The sequence below is a fragment of the Mustela nigripes genome, chromosome X, assembly GCF_022355385.1.
Source record: "Mustela nigripes isolate SB6536 chromosome X, MUSNIG.SB6536, whole genome shotgun sequence".
Taxonomy (NCBI): Eukaryota; Metazoa; Chordata; class Mammalia; order Carnivora; family Mustelidae; genus Mustela; species Mustela nigripes.
Window position 1 is genome coordinate 104,898,914 of NC_081575.1, and position 21,721 is coordinate 104,920,634.

Consider the following 21,721-nt stretch of genomic DNA (forward strand, 5'->3'; position numbering starts at 1 on the left):
ACATTTAGAGAACTATTCCTGGTATATCATGGTAATCTGTATCAAAATCCTTAAAAAGGTACATTTTTTTGGCCCAGAAATTACATATTTGTCATTTCATCCTGAGCAAAGAATTGAGGATTTGGGCAAACATGGATGTTTATTGCAGCACAGTGGATAATAGCAAAAGGTTGGCAACATTCAAAATTTCCAGCAATACGGGGTCTATTTCAGTAAGTTATATCCATATATTATTCAAAATAATCTTGTAGAGGTCTATTTGTGGCAGGCTGTGTGAGATGCATGTCTAAAATCCTTTCTCCCTTTTTCTCTGCTAACAGAATCCAGATACTGTTCGGGGCATCAGTGTTCACTGCTCCAAGCACAAAATCATGAAAATCTAGTTCTCACTTTCCCAGCTTCTCTTATACCTAGAAGGGGCCACAGGATCTGGTTCCAGTCCATGAAATATCAGGAAAAGTCTACTGGAGGCTTTGAGAAAGCGGTTTTTGTTTTTTTGTTTTGTTTTTGTTTTGCTGTCCTAATAAAAGGGAAAGATGCTGTTGATGGAAAAAAAATCATCTACTGCAGACCTTATATTAACCATTAACCATGAATTAACCATTCGTTAAGCAAGAGTTGGTTGGGGCTCGCTTCAGCAACACATACACTAAAATTGGAACAATACAGAGAAGATTAGCATGGCCCCTGTGCATGGATGATATGCAAATTCATGAAGCGTTCCGTATTTAAAAAAAAAAGAGTTGGTTGGACTTCTGTTAGTTGGAGCCCCAAATGTCCCTCACTATGGTGGATACTGTGATTCACTTCCCACAATCCCCCTTCAGGACTTGCAGATATTGGGAATGCAATAGGCTGACAGTCTTCAACTGCCAGCTAGCTCTAGGAATTGCACTCACTTCAAGTTGGCTGACTTGCCCAATGTCACATCTCCTTCCCAAAGGCAGCCCACATCAAACTCCACAGGGGACTAACAACTGCACTCTGCCAAATGTCCCCCTTCTGCCTAAACCTACTTAACTCCATTCCACAATGGTGTTGATCTTCAAAGCACTCCCTAATGAACTTCCTGCACTCAAATCTTGGTCTTGGTGTCTGTTTCCTACACCCACAGCATCCCTGTTACATTTATTCACGTAAAAAGTGGTTCCAAATATGTTGCTAAATGATAACGACAGGTTAGAAAGCACTATGCATGGTGTTTTCCTATTACACAGATTATACATCTGCATAGGAAAAATTTCTGCAAAGGAAAAACACTAATATTTTAACAGCAGGACTTGTGTTTCCAAGAATATGCTGGCTAGATGTCTAGAGAAACTCCTTCTAGTTCAGAAAGCAGTAAATGGCCAAGAAAGAGGTTTTAATATTTTGATATGTAGAGAAGTGGTAGGTAAGTAATGGGGTGAGGGGCAGAAATGATAGGAAAGCACAAATCTACATGAGCTAGAAATCATATTTTCTGTGGAGGTATCTGCTGGCTCCTGACAGCCTAGAGCCAGGTTCTAATCAGCCCTTGCTGTGCGGGACAGGAGACAAAGCTTAGAGCCCAAGCAGAGTGAAAGGTCAGCTTGGACCCTTTTATAAAGGCAGGAGGGCCCAAGAGCAACAGCCTCAAGAAGTTCAACTAGAAAAGGCCCACCCTGCGGACAGGGCCGGAAGAAGTGAACTCCCTGGGAATGGCAAAGTACAAGCAAATTCGCGTGAATGTGGGCCAGATCTAAACCTGAATCTCTGTGACTCAAAATAAACCCTGTGCCAAAAATAGAGTTCAAAGCAGACCTCGGTAGTACCCATAGAAAACTGCTGAAGAAAACAAAAATTTTTCTTTGGAGGAATACGTTTATAGACTTCAAAGAATTACCATAAAGTTACAAATTCAGAATTTTTAAAAAAATCACTAAATCCCCAAGGATCAGCATACACATCAAACTTCAAGATCAGGCGTGTGTGTGTGCCTTGCACACACACACCCACCCCAAACTACAGATTGTGGGATGTTCAAACACAGAGTATAAAACTATGATGTTAATTGTGTATAAAGAATTAAAGATAGCATTGCTAGGATAAGGGTGCACACAGTGTGACAACAGACTGGACAGATTTGGAAGAAAATCAAATAGGAGTTTATACAATAAAAAGTAATAATTTATTAGAAACTCAAAGGATGCTGTAAATAGCAGATAGAACTAAGGGCAGAATTAAAGAATTAGAAGGTAGATCTAATAAATAACCAATATAGGACAAAAGGACAGAATGATAGAAAGTATTAACTAAGGGTTAAGGGAAATAAAGCCTAGAGAAGGTCCAATGTATGCTCCAGGAGTTAAGAACAATAATAGAGGAAAGACAATATACAAAGAGATAAGGTTTCAGAAATTATGAAAGACACCAATCTTCTGATGCAGAAACCCAAGAATTCCAAGCAGAGTAATTAAAATAAATCCACACTTAAGCACATAGTAATAAAACTGCAGGATAACAAAGACAAGCAGAAGACTTTCCAATAACAGTAGCCAGAAGGCAGTGGAATAATACCTTTGAAGTGGCAAGAGAAATAACTGTCAACCTAGAATTTTATACCCAGCAAATAAACTTTTATGAATGAGGGTGAAATAAAGGTATTTTCAGACATTAACAGATATCATTAAGGGAACTTTTAAAAAATATATCCCAGAAGGACAAAAATGATTCTAAAAAGAACATCTGGGATGTAAGAAGGAATAGGGAGCAGTATTCAACCTTGTATTGGAAGTCCTAGCCAGTGAAAAAGGCCAGGGAAAGAAAGGCACGCATATCAGGAAAGGAAAAATAAAACAACTTGCCTATGTAGAAAAACCTAAGGAGCCTACCAAAAACTACTAGAACTAATAAGTGGCTTTACTGAGGTCATAGAACATGAGGTCAATATCCAATATACATATACAACTGTATTTCTGTATACCAGCAATAAACAATTTGAAATTTAAATTTTTATTTTATTTTTTTAAACTTTTAAGAAATATTTTATTTATTTATTTGACAGAGATCACAAGTAAGCAGAGAAGCAGGCAGAGAGAGAGAGAGGAAGGGAAACAGGCTCCCTGCTGAGCAGAGAGCCTGATGTGGGGCTCGATCCCAGGACCCTGAGACCATGACCCGAGCCGAAGGCAGAGGCTCAACCCACTGAGCCACCCAGGCGCCCCAATAAATAATATCTTCATAAATTGGAAAACTCATTGATAAGATGCCTGTGGCAGGCAGCCTTCAAGATGGCCCTTAATGGTTCCCAACTTCTGGTATTCACAGCCTTGCATAACTCCCTTCTCTTGAGTGTGGGCAATACCTAGTCATGCACCTTTAATTTAAAAAAAAATGGCAAAAATGATGTTACTTCCCAGAGGAGACAGTAAAGTGTCTGTGGCTCTGGTATTGAGCAGTCTCTCACTCTCCTGCTCTGAGGAAAGCTAGCTGCCATGTTGTGAGCCGCTCTATAGAGAGGCCCATAGGTCAAGGAACTGATGTAGGATTCCAGCCAGTAGCCTTGCCAATAACCACATGAGTTCGGAAGCAGAACTTCCCCTAGTTGAGCCTTCACCTCAATCCGGGATGATAACTTGGTCACAACCTTGCGAAAAGTCTTCAGGCAGAGGTACCCCAGCTAAGCCACATCCTGATTCCTGACCCACAGAATCTGTGAGATGAAAAGTATTCGGTGTTGTTGACTGTTTAATGGGGGGTTAGTTTGCTATGCAGTAATAGATAACACAATGTTAATCCTCCCTGATTTGACAGGCAGATTCCATGCAATCCCAGCCCAAATCCCAGGAAGACTTTTTTTTTGTAGAAATTGTCAAGTGGACTCTGAAATTTATATGGTAAAGCAGAGGAACTAGAATAGTCAAAACAATTTTGAAAAGGAACAAAGCTGGAAGACTGGAAGACTGATTTTAAGACTTGATACAAAGCTAGAGTAATCAAGACATTGTGGTATTGGCAAAAAGGTAGACTCATAGGTATGTGGACTAGAACAGAGAGTCCAGAGAAAAACCCACATATGAACTGAATTTTGACAAAGGTGAAAAAGCAATTTTTAGAAATATAATATCTTCAACAGATGTTGCTGGAACCACTCACTGTTCATGTGCAAAACAAACAAACAAAAAAACCTCACTGGATACCTCACATCACGTACAAAAATGAACTAAGTATAGATCATAGACCTAGATGTAAAACCTAAGACAATAAAACTTTTAGATGAAAACACAGAAGAAAATCTTTGTGACCTGGGTTGGACAAGGGTTTCTTATCTCTGACACTATAAGGACAATCCATAGAAAATCGATTAATTGGACTTCATCAAAATTCTGCTCTTGGAAAAACACTGTTAGGAAAAGGAAAAAGAAAAACATAAGAAAAGGTAAGAGACAAATCACAGCCTGAGAAAAATCTTTGCAACACACATCTGATAAAAAATATTGTAAGCAGAATACATGATGAACTCTCAAAACTCAATAATAAGAACACAAACAACCCAACTAAAAAGAAAATAGTAAAAAAATTTTAACAGACACTTCACTGAATAAGAGGTATAGGCAACAACAACAACAAAAGCACAAGGAAAGTTGCTCGACATCATTAGTCATTAGGGAAATGCAAATTAAAACCATAATGAAATACCACTCTATTCCCTCTAAAATGGCTAAGATTAGAAAGACTGATAGTATCAAGGGCAAAGCAAGCATGGGGCAACTAGAACTTTCATAGTTGCTGGTGGGAATGTAAAACGTTACAGCCACTTTGGAAATCAGTTGGGCAGTTTCTTGAAAAGTTAAATATACATAGGCTAAATAATAGCCCCCCCCCCCCCCCCGCCAAATGCCCGCATCACAGTCCTTGTCATTGTTAAAGGTCCTTTATATGGCAAAAAGAACAAACTGCAGATGTGATTCAATTAAGGATACTGAAATGAGAGCGTTATTTTTTTTTTTTTAAGATTTTATTTATTTATTTGACAGAGAGAAATTACAAGTACACTGAGAGGCAGGCAGAGAGAGAGAGAGAAGGAAGCAGGCTCCCTGCTGAGCAGAGAGCCCGATGCGGGACTCGATCCCAGGACCCTGAGATCATGACCTGAGCCGAAGGCAGTGGCTTAACCCACTGAGCCACCCAGGCGCCCGAGAGCGTTATTTTGAATTATCTGAGTGGGACTGATGTAATCACAATGGTCCTTCTAAGAGGGACGCAAGGATTCAGAGTAAGAGGGGAAGGTGATGTGATGATGGAAGTAGAGATTGGAGTGATACGCTTTGAAGATGGAAGAAAAGGCCTCCATCCATCCTCCTGTATTCCACCTGAAGAAGGAATACAAGGGGCCACTAGAAGCTGAAAAAGGCAAGGAAAAGGGTTCTCTACTCAGAGCTTCCAGAAGGAATCAGCCCTAGTGGCACCTTGATTTTAGCCACTTAAGAGTCATGCTGGACATCTGACCTCCAGAACTATAAGAGAATACATTTGTGTTGTTTTAAGCCACTAAGTTTGTGAAAATTTGTTTTAGCAGCAATAGGAAACTGGTACAACTTGCCATACCACTCAGCGATCCCACTCCTGTTTACCCAAGAGAAGTGAAAACATCCATTTAGACAAAACTCTGCATGCTAATGTATATGGGAGCTTTATTCAGAATTGTAAAAAATGGGACACAACCCAGATATCCTTCAGCTAGAGAGTGGATAAGCAAACAGTGCCACATCAATAAGATGGAATATTACCATTAAGAAAGAATGAATTCCAGGTGCCTGGGTGGCTCGATTGGTTAAGTATCCAACTCTTGATTTGGGCTCGGGTTATGATCTCAGGGTAGTGAGATCAAGCCCTGAGATGGTGTGGAGTCTGCTTAAGATTCTCTCTCTCCCTCTGCCTCCCCAACCCCACCTGGCTCTTGTCCCTTCTCTCTCTCTTTAAAAAAAACTTCAAAGGAATGAGTTCCTGATGCATGCAACAACATGGAAGAATGTCAAATGCATTATGATAAGTGAAAGAAGCAAGTCTCAAAAAGCTACGTACTGTGTGATTCCATTTATACGGCAGTCTGGAAAAAGGCAAAATTATAAAGGCAAAATAGAAATCAGTGGTTTCCAGAGGTAGGGAGTAAAGGTTGTATACAAATATTCCTAGCAGCATTATTCTTAAGAGTCAAAAAGTAAAAACTATCCAAACGTCCATCAACTGACGAATGGATAAAGAAAATGTGGTCTATCCAAACAATGGAATGGTACTCACATGAACTAGTGATACATGCGACAACATGATGAGTTTCCAAATAATTACGCTGAGTGAAAGAAGCCAGACCAAAAGAGAGCACATGCTATTTGATTCCATTTATTAAAGAACTCTAGAAAATGCAAACTCATTTATCCTGACAGAAAGCAGATCAGTGGTTACTTGGAGATGGGGGCTGGGTAAGGCAGAAGGGAGGGACTAAAGTGGCACAGGGACACTTCTGTGGATGATGAAGGATATGTTCACTATTTTGATTGTGGTGATGGTTTTATGGGTATGTATATATGTTAAAACTTATCAAATGGTCCTTTCAATATGTGCAATTCACTATATGTCAATCATACCTTGACAAAGCAGTCGAAATTTTTTAAATTAAGATTTGTGTTTTGTGTATTGTGTGTTGAGAATATTTTTCCCTGGCCCAATTTTCTATGTGAAGATTGTAATCATGGTCATGCTTGACAAGGCACCTACCGTATATTAGTTATCAGAAGCAAAAAAAAAAAAAAAACAGGGATCAAGAAGGCTGTTATGTTTCTCTTCTTTGAAAATTATTCATCTTTTTACTTGCAGAGTTAAAATTCTTCAATCAATGCATTTAAACATTTGGCTAAAATGTGAACTATTTTAGTCAAGTCAGGGAGGATGTAAATAAAAGGCAAGAAAACATAAAACTTGAATTTTAAAAATCTGTTCATGCTGCTTTGCCTGTTATCATTGTTGATCTCTCATTTCAATCTGACCAAAATGCTATTAAGTATTATTAATTTCACCAGCATGGAACCTCAAGTCTGGAACCAAAGGAGAAAAAAAAATGCAGTTCTGTCCAAAAAGGAATGCAAATCTGTAATTCAGCCTCTGTTCCAGCTCTTCATCCTGTGCAAGGGCAAATATTTTCAGATATTTAAGGGAGTCATGGCCCTTTCAGAAAAGATAACTGGAAACACTGTTAATGGCATATGAAAAATTAACCACTGGTCACTAACATAACGTAGTATTAAAAAAAATTAACCAAAATGAGGTAAGTTCCAAAGATGAGAAACATTGGTGTGAGGTTAAATCTACTTCTCCCTTTCCTTCCCCCCTTCTCCTTCTTCCTTCCTTCTCCTTCTTCTTTTGTCTATGGATGTCCAATTATTGAAGCACCATTTGTTGAAAAAACTATTCTTCCTCTACTGAATTGCTTATGCATGTTTGTTGAAGATCAATTCGGTGTATTTGTTTTGGTCTATTTCTGGGTTCCATCCTGTTCTGTTGAGCTCTGTGTCTCTTTCTCCACCAATATCACAGTGCCATTTAGACTGCAGCCACAGAGTGTACCAACATCTGATAGAGTGAGAGTTCCCACTTTATTCCTCTTTTTCAAAATTGTGTTAGCAATTTGAATTCCTTTGCCTTTCCATATAACTTTTAGCATAAGCCTGTCTATATCTCTAAAAAAAAGGCTTGCTGGGATTTTGATAGGAATTGTGTTAAACCTGTATATCAATTTGGAGAGAGCTGACATCTTTACTATATTGTCTGCCAATTCATGAACACAGTATGGTTCTCTATTTACTTAAATCTTTGGTTTCGGGCGCCTGGGTGGCTCAGTGGGTTAAGCCGCTGCCTTCGGCTCGGGTCATGATCTCAGGGTCCTGGGATCGAGGCCCACATCGGGCTCTCTGCTCAGCGGGGAGCCTGCTTCCCTCTCTCTCTCTCTGCCTGCCTCTCTGTCTACTTGTGATCTCTCTCTGTCAAAAAAAAAAAAAAAAAAAAAAAAAAAAAATAAATCTTTGGTTTCCTTCAGCAACATTAAAATTTTTTCAGCATACAGATCCTTTATGTGTTTTTTTAGATTCCTACCTAGTTTTGGGTTTCTTTGGGGGAGGTAATGATTTTAAATGGTATTGTTTTAAATTTCAGTTTCCACATGTTTATTGCTGTTTATAGGAATTGATGGATTTTTGTGTATTTATCTTGTACTCCGCATCCTTGCTGAACTTACTAGTGCTACAAGTTTTGTGGGGTTTTTTTGGTAGATTCCTTGGGATGTTTTATGTAGACAATAATGCCATCTGCAAATAGGGTTAGTATACAATCTTTCTTTCTGATCTTATTTCCTTTTTCCCCCTTTATCTTTTTCTTTTTTTTTTTTTCAATAAAGCACTGGCTAAGACTTGCAGTACTATGCTGAATAAGAGTGTTGAAAGTAATCCATTCGTGATAAAAATCCACAACAAAGTAGGTTTAGAGGGACCATACCTCAACATAATAAAGCCCATCTATGAAAAACTCACAGCTAATGTCATCCTTACTGGGGAAAAACTGAGAGATTTTCCCCTAAGGACAGGAACAAGACAAGGATGTCTATTCCCATTACTTCTACTCAACATAGTACTGGAAGTCCCATCCACAGCAGTCAGACAAGAAAAAGAAATAAAAGCCATCCAAACTGGTAAGAAAGAAGTAAGATTTTCACTATTTGCAGATGACATGATACCATATGTATAGAAAACGCTAAAGATTCCACAAAAAAACTGCTATAACTGATAAACAAATTTAGTAAAGTCGCAGGATACAAACTCAGTGTACAGAAATCTGTTGCATTTCTATACACCAAAAATGAAGCAGCAGAAAGACAAATTAAGAAAACAATCCCATTTATAAATGTATCAAAACAATAGGATACCTAGGAATAAACCTAACCAAAGAGCTGAGAGACCTATACTCTGAGAACTATAAAGCTCTGATGAAAGAAACTGAAGAGGACACAGAGACATGGAAAGACATTCCATGCTCATGGATTGGAAGAACAAACATTGTTAAAATGTCTGTAATACCCAGAGCAAGCTACATATTTCATGCAATCCCTATCAAAATACCAACAGCATTTTTCACAGAACTAGGACAGATAATCCTAAAATTTGTATGGAACCACAAAAGACCTCAAATAGCCAAAGAAATCTTGAAAAAGCAAAGCAAAGCTGGAGGCATCACAATTTCGAACTTCGGGTTATATATCAAAGCAGCAGTTATCAAAACAGTATGGCACTAGCACAAAAATAGAAACATAGATCAAAAGTACTGAATAGAAAATCCAGACATAAGCTCCCAACTATATGGTCAATTAATCTTTGACAAAGGAAGAAAGAATATCCAATGGAAAAACAACAGTCTCTTCAATAAACGATGTTGGGAAAACTGACCAGCAACATGCAAAAGAAAGAAACTGGACCACTTTTTCACACCCTTCACAAAAATAAACTCAAAATGGATGAAAGACCTAAAGGTGAGACCTGAAATTATAAAAATTCTAGAAGAGAACATAGGCAGCAACTTCTCTGACATTGGCCATAGCAACATTTGTCCAGATATGTCTCCTGAGTTAAGGGAAACAAAAACAAAAATAAACCACTGGGACTACATCAAAATAAAAAGCTTCTGCACAGGAAAGGAAACAATCAACAAAACTAAAGGCAGCCTACAGAATGGGAGAAGGTATTTGCAAATAACACATTGGATAAAGGGCTAGTATCCAAAATATATAAAGAACTTACACAAGTCAACACCCAAAAAACAAATAATCCCATAAAAAATGAGCAGAAAACATGAACAGACATTTCTCCAAACAAGACATTCAGATGGTCATCAGACATATGGAAAGATGTTCAACATCACTTACCACAGGGAAACGCAAATCAAACCCAGAATGAGATATCACCTCACACCTGTCAGAATGGCTAAAATCAACAACACAGGAAACAACAGGTGCTGGAGAGAACAAAGGAACACTTGGACACTGTCAGTGGGAATGCAAACGGGTGCAGCCACTGTGGAAAACAGTATGGAGTTCCTCAAGAAGTTCAAAATAGAACTACCCTATGATCTAGCAATCATACTCCTTAGTATTTACCCAAAGAATACAAAAACACTAATGCAAAGTGATACATGTACTTCTATATTTATAGCATTATTTACAATAGAAAAGATATGGAAGCAACCCAAGTGTCCATCGATTGATGAATGAGTAAAGATGTGGCATATATATATATATAATGGAATATTTTTCAGTTGTAAAATAAAATGAAATCTTGTCATTTGCAGTGACATGGATGAAACTAGAGGATTACACTAAGTGTAATAAGTCAGTCAGAGAAAGATAAATATGATTCTACTCATATGTGGAATTTAAGAAACAAAATAAACAAAGGGGGAAACGAGAGAGAGAGAGAGAGAAACCAAAAAACAGACTCTTAATTATAGCGAGCACACTTACGGTTACCAGAGTGGAGGTGGGTGGGGGTGGGGGATGGGTGAGACAGGTGATGGGGATGAAGGAGGGCACTTGTCCTGATGAGCACCAGCTGATGTACGGAAGTGCTGAATCACTAAATTGTACACCTGAAACTAATATGACACGGTTTGTTAACTAAATGAAATTTAAATAAAAACTAAAAAAAAAAATAGTAGTGAAAGTGGACATTCTTGCCTTCTCTCTAATCTTAGGAGGAAAGCATTTGGTCTTTTACCATTAGATGCTCTTTATCAAATTGAGGAAGTTCCCCTAATTCCCAATTTGCTGAGAGTGTTTATTAGGAGTGTTTAACTTTGCTAAATGCTTTTTCTGCATCACTTATATCATCACGTGATTATTGTACTTCAGCATGTTGATATGATGATTATACTAACTGATTTTTTAAAGATTCTATTTATTTATTTGACAGAGAGAGAGTGAGGGAGCACACACAGTGGGAGCGGCAGAGGGAGAGGGAGAAGCAGGCTCCCTGCTGAGCAGAGCCTGATGTGGGACTTGATCCCATGACACTGGGATCATGACCTGAGCCAAAGGCAGATGCTTAACAACTGAGCCATCCAGGCACCCTACACTAGTTGATTTTTAAATATTGAACCTTTACATCCTGGAATAAACTCCACTTGGTCATGGTCTTTTTATATATTACTGGATTTGATTTGCTGAATTTTTCTTGTGGATTTTTTGTGTCTAAACTCACGAGTGATACTTTTGTGTAGTTTTCTTTTTTGTACTCCTTTTGTCTGGTTTGGGTACTATATTGTATTCAAAATGAGTTGGGAAGTATTCCCTCCTTTTCAATTTTCTGAAATAGTTTCCATAGAATTGGTGCCAAAACTCACAGAATTTTAAATGTGGAAGACACTCATGAAATCACCAAGTCCTGACTGGGACATTGATTTGACTATAGAGAACAACACCCCCCCCCGCCCCCCCCCCCCCCACCCCCAGCCAAATTTAATTGTAGAGATCTATACCCTGGAGCAAAGGAATTACATTGACTATCCATGACCGTGTAAAAAGAAGACCGGTTGGTCAGAAGGAGTGGAAGAGTCATTTCCTAACTAAGTTGACATTTGCTCTCTCCACTGCCCTATAAAATCAGGACATGACAACGGAGTCCAAATTTGGAGGAAAGAATAAGCCAAAGCAGTAAGAGCTGGTAAGTCTTAGGCTGGTTTTCCCAGAAGCTGACTCTAAGGAGTCCAGCGCAAGTAGTTTATTTGGAAGGTACAGAAACAAACAAATAAAGGAAAATCTCAGGAGGCGAAAGAGGAAGTTACTACGGAAGTAAGACAAGGAAGACAAGACAGCCAATATAGTGTGTGTTAAGTTTCTTACCACTGAGGGTGATTAGATTTAATTGTGCTCGGGAGGTTCTGAGAATCAGGATAACACACACACACACACACACCCCTCAGTTATTCCACCAGAGACAGAAGGAGCTGGGATATTTACACACCAACTTCCTTCAGGCACAGAGTAAGAGCCCCTCCCAAGTGGTATTATTTGGCACTCCTGACCTGCAGTGTAAAAACCAGCCTCAATGGGCTCTGTCAGCTAAACGCCCTGAAAAAAGTCAGTCTACTTATCAAAAACAAAAACAAGGAGAGCCTGGGTGCCTCAGAGGGTTGAGCCTCTGCCTAGGGCTCAGGTCATGATCTTGAGAACCTGGGACCGAGCCCCGAATTGGGCTCTCTGCACAGTGGGGAGCCTGCTTCCCGGTCTCTCTCTCTGCCTGCCTCTCTGCCTACTTGTGATCTCTCTCTGTCAAATAAATAAATAAAAATCTTTAAAAAACAAAAGCGTCAGTTTTACCTGTCGCTCCCAATAGTTATTCCTTTTCCAGGTTTTGCATTTGTCTTTCAGTCCACTCTGCTCTTCTTTTCACAGCTGTTTCACTATCCTGACAATTTACAAAATCACAACTTCTCAGGTTTAAATTTATTTATGGGGGGAGGAGCAGAGGGAGAGGAAGAAGCAGACTCCCCGCTGAGCAGGGGACCCAGGGCTGGATCCCAGGCCCCGGGCGGGGGGGGGGGGATCACAACCTGAGCCAAGGGCAGATGCTCAACCGAGCCAGCCAGGCACACCACCCCCAGGTTTAAATTTAAAAAGTTGTCTACCCATCAGCCCATTGCAATGGTCTTCCTAATGATGCCATTAAACAGGAATACAGAATTTGTGAATAAGAAAAAAAAAAAAAAGGTGGTCAGGGGCTGCTAAGTTGGCGGTGAGGCCGTGTGCACCAAAGCAGTGAAGGCAACGGGCGAGGACCAGCCCCTGAGCAGCAGCTGCCACGCTGGGGAGGGAACCACAGTTGGGACACAGAAAAGTTACCTTCCAGAGAACGGTTTGCATTCTTTAGAAGGAAAATATGAATACCATGATTTAATTTATTCCAAAATTGTTCAAACTGTAGAAATATATTCCTGGGAATGACTCTGTAAAATTTTTGTCAAAAATAATATTCCTTTGATGCTGTGTTTTCAGAAATAATCTGGGAAGGGAAAAAGGGACTGGCAAAGTATAGTCTTTGCATAGAGCATTTTTACTTATTTAAATTGATGTAAACCTGAACATCACGATCTGATCTTACTTTCCTTAATATGTTGGAAGAATTACATTAACTTGCTTGTGCTAAATGAGAAAGTACTCTGAATGGGAAAAAAAAAGTAATGGATTGCATGCTGAGAATAACCTATGGATTAATATTTAAAGTTTCTGAAGAGATGATGTCATAATAAAACTCCCTGGGACAGATAGTATAATGGCATTAGTCATAGATTTCCGGAAATGCTGATCCAACATCTTTTAACACTGGAGGCCTGTTATTTATAGAAACCTGTAATAATTATTGATCCAAAATAAGCTCAGGTTGTGTTTGGTTCTTTCTTAGTATTCCATGATGGAATAGTGTAATTTTTGGTATTTATTTTTTCAGTCTGACCGATAACCATTATATCCTAATATTTTCACTTTTAGAAGTTCTCATATCTCTGCAAATGTTGGAGAATTTTGCAGAATATAATTTGACAGGTTAATTTGAATGCCAAGGATTGTCATAATTTAATATTATGAGGAAGAAATGAATATTCACTTTTCCAAAAATACAGAAGGAAATGACTTCCTCTTGGAGAACTTTAAAAAATGATACACATGAATATTTTAAACTTAATGTCATTTCTATGAATCATAGCTGAATATAATATTGTAAAATTATAGAGTAGAGTTAAAAATTTTGAGGTTTGGGGCAATCTTCACTCTTTCCTATCTTCTTGGTCCACAAATATGAACATCTTACCTTACTTTCAAGCAAAGATTTAATAGTAGAAGTGAATTAAGTTCGTGTTCCTAAAACTAATTTTAGAAACATACATATAACATAAAATGTTCACTAGTACACTATGAAAATAAGCCACAAAACTATTTTAAACTAGGGGCGCCTGGTTGGCTCAGTTAAGTGTCTGCCTTCAGCTCAGATCATGATCTTGGGTCCTGGGATGGAGCCCCACGTCAGGCTTCTTGCTCAGCAGAGAGCCTGCTTCTCCCTCTCTCTCTGCCTGCCACTCCCCCTGCTTGTGCGCTCTCTTTTTGACAAATAAATAAAAATTTTAAAAAACTATTTTTTAAAGACTTTATTTATTTATTTATTTGACACAGAGAGAGAGAGAGATCACAAGTAGGCAGAGAGGCACGCAGAGAGAGAGAGGAGGAAGCAGGCTCCCTGCCGAGCAAAGAGCCTGATGTGGGGCTCGATCCCAGGACCCTGGGATCACAACCTGAGCTGAAGCAGAGGATTAACCCACTGAGTCACCCAGGTACCCCTAAAAACTATTTTAAATTAAACCATACTTAAAACATCTTAGACAAGTCCTGTTCATGAACAGGAAGCCTTCATGCTGGATTTTCAGCAAATCAGCATTTCTTCAAGTTGTCAGTATTATTCTAAAAGTAATCAGCATTAGTTAGAGTATTAAAATACTGCTTTCTCATAGGAAAAAGCTGAAAGCACCGAGTTATAAAATCTTACTATTCTGCGTCCTTTTTGTAACTTAGGGTTCTGATTACTTAGTAATATATAATGACATTTCTTCTTCTTTTTAAAAATCCTTTATTGCTGAGTTCCTAGAAACTGTTCCTATGAAATTTGCCATCATTGTCAGCAGTGCTTCGTAAATGTACCGGTGTTAAAACCAGCTGTGAAAAACAGACCAGAGGTTTTTCTGTACAAGTGGTTCTACCATTAATTAGTTCTTCAGGAAGGCACTGCTGCACCACTTCTGAACTATTATCACTAGTCCCTCTGTCAGTTAATGTATGTTTTGCACATAAGGCCTAACACTTTCGGAGATGACTTTTGAGTTGGCAACCAAGCTAACGTTACAGAGCGAACCAGAACAATTTGTCCCTCGAGAAGAGCCTGTCTGTTGCCTGAATGAATGAAAGTCCTTAAAAAAAATTACTTCATATTTTTATAGCATCCCATTCAGGCATGTAGTAAGTGTTCAATACATAGTTGCTGAATAGTATTTTGGCTGTTGTCATTGTTGTTAATAATAAAGAATGAGTCTCTAGATGCACCTACCGATTTCTAGGAAATACAGAGAGCAGAAGAACATGCTAAGTTATCCCATGGGAATTCAGTCGGCAAAATGCAGACCATGGCAGATGCTACGGATAAACCACCTGGTTTGGGGGCACCTGGGTGGCTCAGTGGGTTAAAGTCTCTGCCTTCGGCTCAGGTCATGATCCCAGGGTCCTGGGATCAAGCCCCGAATTGGGCTCTCTGCTCAGCAGGGAGTCTGCTTCCCCCTCTCTTTCTGCCTGCTTCTCTGCCCGCTTGTGATTTCTGTCTGTCAAATAAATAAATAAAATCTTAAAAAAAAAAAAAACCACCTGGTTTGTCAACAACTTGCAAGGGGACAAAGAGAGGGGGCGGGGCCTCCAGATTAAAAAGAGGTAAAAGCCATATGAAGAAGATAGGGGAAAAGAAACCATAGTGTTTGTGTTTGTGGATGCATACTTGGTGATGAAACTATTAAAAAATGACATGGTTACCAGAAGAGTCAAAAGTCCAGTTACTCGTAGGAAAGGAGGAGCAAGTTGAGAGCTTCTGCAGTGGTCGGCCATGGTTCTTTTCCCGACATGGATGGTAGTTACAAAAGTGTGTTGCCTTACAATAATTCATGAAGCTGTATATATGTTTTATCCAGTTTTCTATAAATGTGTTATACTTAATTAAAATGTTTAAGAAATTAAAAAAATGTTTAAGAAATAAACATTCAACATGATATCACAACACAGAGGTGAGCAGAGCTGTCCAGTAGCACACTGTTGTTTGGCATTTCTACCAGAGAGATGCAATACACATAAATAACATTGAGGCCAGAGGATCATAGTAGAATGTAAAGTTAGTAGGAAGTGATGATTTTTTAAAAAGATTTTATTTATTTGAGAGACAGCACAAACACAGGGAGGGGCAGAAAGGGGGGGAGAAGCAGACCCCAGGAGCCCAAAGTAGGCCTCCATCCCAGGACTCCGGGATCATGACCTGAGCCGAAGGCAGACGCTTAACTCACTGAGTGACACAGGTGCCCCAGAAGTGATGAGTTTTGAGTAACTAACTGTGCTTTTAATATAATAATTTACTCAATCATAAGCTTATACAATTTCTTTTTTAATAATGGCTGTATTTAACAAGTGGTTCATGAAATTTCCAGAAATTTCACAACCAGCTTGAGCAAGCTAAGAATTGTCTATTCTGGCACACTCTTGTCTCTCTGTCCCAACAATTCTCCTGCTTTCTTGTGTTTACATTTTTTTTTTAGTTTTTAAAATAAAATTCATACTTGCACAGAGTCTTAAAGGTCAAATAGTTCTACAATGATTATATAAAATCCACTAGGCTCTACCTCTCTTTCCCCGATTTTCTGATCCGTAGACACAACCCCTTCAATTCCTGTTTTAACTGATTCTGTTGAAGACACCAGTCCAAACGGATTAGGGGCCCACCCTATCTTGTATGACCTCATTTTAACTAATTACATCTGCCACAACTCTATTTCCAAATAAGGTCACATTCCGAGGTAGGACTTCAAAACATCTTTTCCCAGGGAGAGGACAGGACACAATTCAACCCCTAACAGTGGGGAAGGGATTTGGTGTTCTAATTTCTTCTTACACAGATTTTCAGCCAAATCCTTTCCCTTCACCCTTCACTTCCAAAGGTAACTTGTTTGCTGTTGCCAATTCTTGAGTCTTGTGGGGGTCCCATGTTGTGAAGTGGTTTCATAGCTTTCCTTACAGCCAGTTCAAGTTCAATTTCTCAGACCTGCTATGAATGAAATGAAATGAAATGAAATGAAAACTACCATTTGTAAGTTTTCCAACTGACAAAGTTTTGTCTCTGTTCTCTCTGTTCTCTTTTTATCATTGAAGGTTTATGCCTTTAAAAAAGATCTCTCTACTTTAATTTTATTGGGGTTTGAGGGTAGAGCTGAAACTAACAGCATTTTTAGCCTAAAGTTCTTCTATGTGTATCTTCATTCTTTCCTTCTCAAGTGGTGGTTTCTTTCTTAATTCTCTCACGTCTCAAACCATAACAAAACTTGTAAAGAGTGGAAGGAAAGAGAGAGATGGGGTAGGGAGAGGGAGAAGCACGTTCGAGTGATTCAAAGCCCATTCGCTACTGGTACTACTCTGTCTCCAAGAAGTGGATGAACAAATATAGTACTCACCACTCAAGAAGAGAATGGCTGGGAAGCAATCCAACAATGTATGTGAATAGCTATAAAATTTCTTAAGCTCTCTGATGCAGTAAGTAGTACCACTCTCAAGATTTTATCGTGAGGATAGAATTCAACAGAATGAAGAGACAATGTGGACTTTCATTTATGATGACAAAATGGTGGACTATAGAGTCTGAAAAACAATTCCACTGCAAAAACCAAAGAAACCCTAAAAAAAAATACAGAAAAACGTCTTCTAAAAGGTTTTGTTGAGAGGCTGCCTAGGTGGTACAGTCCACTAAGTGTCTGACTCTTGGTTTAGGCTTGGGTCATGATGTCAGGGCACTGAGATCGAGCCGGGTCTGGGGGTGGGGGGGCCTGCACTCAGCAGGGAGTCTGCTTGACCCTCTTCCCCGTCTCTCCCCCGACCAAAATAAATAACTCTTTTTAAAAAAGGTATCATTAAGCTTGTAAGAAGGAAAATCTTCAGGAGTGAAAAATAAAGAGGGAGCTCCAAACTGTGGTCTGTGATTGATGACTCCAAGCACATTCGTCACTCTCAGGAACCTAAAGTCTTGGGTTTTAATGACCTCATATGTGTGGGAGAAAAGATCTTGGACTCAGGGAAGGTAGGGAATTGGAACCGAGGCATCTGGATAAAGCCAGACTCTCAAAGGACAGTAAAGTGAGACAAAATGGAGGTAGATGAGAGAGAAGATGGGAAGAATCGCTCTTCCGCATAACTGAAGAGCACAAAATGCAAAGAGAAAATCTTCAAAGTTGTCAGAGAGAAAAGAGAGATCATCTAAAAGGAAAAACTAGCCTGGCAGCAACAGTGGAACAATAACTTAACCTTGCTGAGAGAAAGCCACTGTCTATGTAGAATTTGATATGACTTAAATTATGTACTTAAGAGTAGGACGAAATGAGGGCATTTTCAGAAAACCAAAACCTGTAAGAGTTATCACCAAAAAGTGCACATGAAAGGTGCTTTTAAGAGTATACATAAGGATAAAGAGAAATGATCCCAGAAGGAAAGTCTGGGATTTATAAAACAACAATAATGTCTAATTTGGAGGTTAAAAATAAGATGGTGCTAAGGGTGCCTGGGTGGCTCAGTGGGTTAAGCCTCTGCCTTCGGCTCAGGTCGTGATCTCAGGGTCCTGGGATGGAGGCCCGCATCGGGCTCTCTGCTCAGCAGGGAGCCTGCTTCCCCCTCTCTCTCTGTCTGCCTCTGCCTACTTGTGACCTCTCTCTCTGTCTGTCAAATAAATAAATCTTTTAAAAAATAAGATGGTGCTAAAATATTGGCTAACAATAACTTTTAAGACAAGAGGATGGGGATTGGCCATCCTTAAGCCCCTGGATAGTTTGGGAGGGGGTGGAGTTATTGATTTAAATTTTAAGTACACACGCTGAAATTTAAGAGTAATCACTAAGAAGAGAAAGTACACAACTTCCAAACCAATAGAGGGGAAAATGTGGAATCAAAAGAATAATCTGAAAGAAAACAGGAAGCGGAGAAGAGAGAGCAAAAGCAGGACTGATATCACAAAATAAAGATCAAGAGAATTCCGCAGACAATTAATTAAAATCACAATGAAGTGTAAGTGTTCTGAACTCACCAGTCAAAAGAAAGATATCCTCAGATTGGACTAAAATGAAACAAAACAAAACAATCCAGATATTTCCTGTGTCCTAGAGAAAACCTAAAATACAAAGACATGGTATATCAGAATAATTAATGTTAGCTGCTGGCACGAACACCCCTAAGATCAGTGGGGCTTAATACAAGCCTTAATTTTTGCTCACATCACCGTTCATCGGGTGAGGCTGCTGCTCTAGCTGTCACTCCTTCAGTCAGTGACATTAGGAATCTGGGATCTGTCGATCCTAGTTTTACCATCTTGGAGTTCTTTGCCTTGAGCCATGTAAGCAGGGGATAGGGCATATATCAGACTATGCACGGCATTTTAGGGGCCGAGCTTAGAAGTGGCATACATCGCTTCTGCCAACATTCCTCAGTGGTCCTAGCATAACTGCAGAGAGCTGGGGTTACTCCTGTGTTTCCAGGAAGAAGAAATGGAATTAGTGAGCATCTAGCAAGTCTCTGACACATAAAAAGGTTGAAAATGTGAAAAGATGGAAAAGGACATGCCAGGCCGACTCTAACCAGAAGAAAGCTAGAGTAGCTCTGTTATGAACAGAGGAATTTATTAGGAATAAAGATAATGGGGTGCTTAGGTGGCTCAGTCGGTTAAGTGTCTGCCTTTGGCTCAGGTCATGATCTTGGGGTCCTGGGATGGAGCCCCGCATCGGGCTCTGCCTCGCAGGGAGTTGGCTTCTCCCTCTCCCTCTGTCCTTCCCTTTGCTCATGCTCTATCGCTCACTCTCTCAAATAAATAAATATATTTTTAAAAAGGAATAAAGAGGGCGCCTGGGTGGCTCAGTGGGTTAAAGCCTCTGCCTTCGGCTCAGGTCATGATCCCAGGGTCCTGGGATCGAGGCCCGCATCAGGCTCTCTGCTCAGCTGGGAGCCTGCTTCCTCCTCTCTCTGCCCGCTTCTCTGCCTACTTGTGATCTCTGTCTGTCAAATAAATAAATAAAATCTTTAAAAAAAAAGGAATAAAGATAGTAACTACATAAAGATAACATTCAACTTGCCAGGAAGAAACACTAATTCTGAAGTTACATATGTACCTGATGATATCTTCAAATAACATAAAGCAAAAGCTGACAGAAGTATGAGGAGAAACTGATATAACATATACCTTTCTCAGTAACTGTTGTCACACAGATAAAAAATTAGTAGCATAAAGAAAATGTAAATAATTAATAAGCTTGATCAAAAGGACATGAATAGAATCATGTATACAACTAGAGACAAGGTATATTTTTTCTTAAGAATGCAAGAAACATTTATGAAAACCAACCATATACTTGGCTATAAAGCCAACAAGTTTCCTAGAATCACTATCATACAAATCATGCTTTCTGATTACAGCGCAATTAGGTAAAAAATAAGTAACAGAAAGATAACTGAAGGAAAAACATCTATGAAGATACTCACTCTAGTGTTAATTAGCAACAACAATGAGAAATTAGAGTCATGGAAATGTTCAATGATATGGGTATGGTTAAGTAAATTATGCCACATCAACACAATGGGCTATCATGTGGCCATTAAAAATTATTTTTTTAAATGTATTATGTTTAAGGTATAATATATTAGGTAAAAATTTTAAATCTATTGTATTTATTATTACAGCCAAGTGAAAATATGTACGTATTTAGAAAGATATAAACAAATAAAAAGAGTTGTTACATTACAATGATGAGATTATGTGTAATTCTACCTTTAAAAAGATTTTCTGTGATGTGGTTATACTGTTTAAAGCGAGTCAAAATAATCAGTAGAAGACCTGATCTCTGTCTGGCAGCTGATGCTACTTATGCCTTAATATTCATTATCCTTTTCTTTTATAACAATAGAATTTTAGTTGGGCACATAATTGCCCCAAACAAGTGTACATTTCCCAGCCTTTCTTGTAGCTCGGCCTTACAATGAGACAAAGTCAGAGCTAATGAAAGATGAGAAGTGGGTGCCATGAAATGTTAAGAGTCTGTCCTTCCTTTGTCTTTTTCTTTCATTGTTACCTGAAATCTTCCTTAGCTTTATTCTTGCACAATACTGTGGGTAGACTGAACCTGATACACATTTGATTTGGATGAGGCACTGCTTCCCAATTTAACGAATGAGTATGTATGACTTGTGAGGACAAATACGTGTTTTCTATTCAACTGGCAGTACAAGCTCTGAAAACAAGGGGATTATTCATCCTATTTTTGGATATCAAATGATAATATATTAATATGATAGAGTACGTGTTTATGTTAAATATATTCTAGTCTAAATCATACACTTTTACTCCAGTATTTCGTTATCATTTAAGAGAATGTTTCAACAGAGAATGAGATCCATTTATAGGCTGCTTACCCAAGTTAAGTCAGCAATCAACCTCCATATCTTACATGTTAACCAAAAATCAAAAATTGTATCTTTAGGGGCACCTGGGTGGTTCAGTGGGTTAAAGCCTCTGCCTTCAGCTCATGTCATGATCCCAGGGTCCTGGGATCGAGCCCCACATCGGGCTTTCTGCTCAGCAGGGAGCCTGCTTCCCTTCCTCTTTCGCTGCCTGCCTATCTGTGATCTCTGTCAAATAAATAAATAAAATATTTTTAAAAATTGTATCTTTAAAGTTCAATAAAGAATGCACTTTAATTATCACAGTCCCTGGTAAGGTTTGATATATTCCAACAGCCTAGATCACAAAAAGGATCAATAATTTGTACTGTCTCAGGAATAAAATGATCAATTCAAAAGGAGATTGGTAAACATTACTCAAACCAGTTTTTATACTTGAAAAACATCTAA

General features: G+C 38.9%; 1 non-coding gene across 1 annotated transcript; it reads left to right on the plus strand.

Annotated features, from left to right (window-relative positions):
• The first annotated feature begins 625 nt into the window (after positions 1 to 625).
• Positions 626 to 732, plus strand: LOC132007906 (U6 spliceosomal RNA). Its single transcript, XR_009401461.1, has one exon. It is a non-coding gene; the product is annotated as a U6 spliceosomal RNA (small nuclear RNA).
• The last annotated feature ends 20,989 nt before the right edge of the window (positions 733 to 21,721 follow it).